We start from the raw sequence: 804 nt of genomic DNA, 5'->3' as shown, positions 1-804 counted from the left end.
ATATATTATTTAATATTAAGTTTAAATATTAAGATGTTCTTTTTGGATTAGATTACTTAAACGAGTTAGAAAGTAAAATTTTAAATTTTAATTTAAAACACTAAAATAAGAGAAAAAATAGAAGATTAGAACAATTAAAATAGGAGAACAACAGAGGAGTATGACAGTATCACCACTCACACCACATGGGAGAAGTAGGCGGTGAGTAAGGTGAAGTGCCTCCGAGATGGCAACAACACGATGATAAAAACTATGAAGGAGATGCTACGTTAAATGAGACGCCAGTAACTGTGGTGAATGGTGGTAATGAATTTCGTTAGAAGTGAGATTTGAGAAAGAGAGCAATGAGGTAAAATAAATATAAATGGTTTTTTAATTTAAAGCAGAAGAGGTAAAATAAATATAAAAAAATAATAAAATTTTTAACTGCAAAAAATTAATTTAAAAATATTTTAATAAGTAAAGATGGGAGATTAATATTTTATGATTATTTTATGGTTTTTATTTAAAAGTATAATTTTAAGTTAGTGTTAATTTTTTAAATATTAACTTTTTAAAAAAATATAATTTTTTGGCATTAATTGTTTAATGATGTTATTAATATATAACAAAAGCTCCATTAATAGAAAATATGTTTTAGAATACTGTGCTAATACATATTACAATATTAATAATGTAAAGGAGTTTTAAAATTCCAAACAATACAGGAGTAATATAACATTCACCAGTAAACTATACACACAAACAGAGAGATATTAACGATAATTTTTCGATTAATTCAAATTATTATAATAATACAAATAT

The sequence above is a fragment of the Arachis ipaensis genome, chromosome B10 (assembly GCF_000816755.2).
Source record: "Arachis ipaensis cultivar K30076 chromosome B10, Araip1.1, whole genome shotgun sequence".
In the NCBI taxonomy this organism is placed as follows: Eukaryota; Viridiplantae; Streptophyta; class Magnoliopsida; order Fabales; family Fabaceae; genus Arachis; species Arachis ipaensis.
This window is presented reverse-complemented; position numbering follows the sequence as displayed.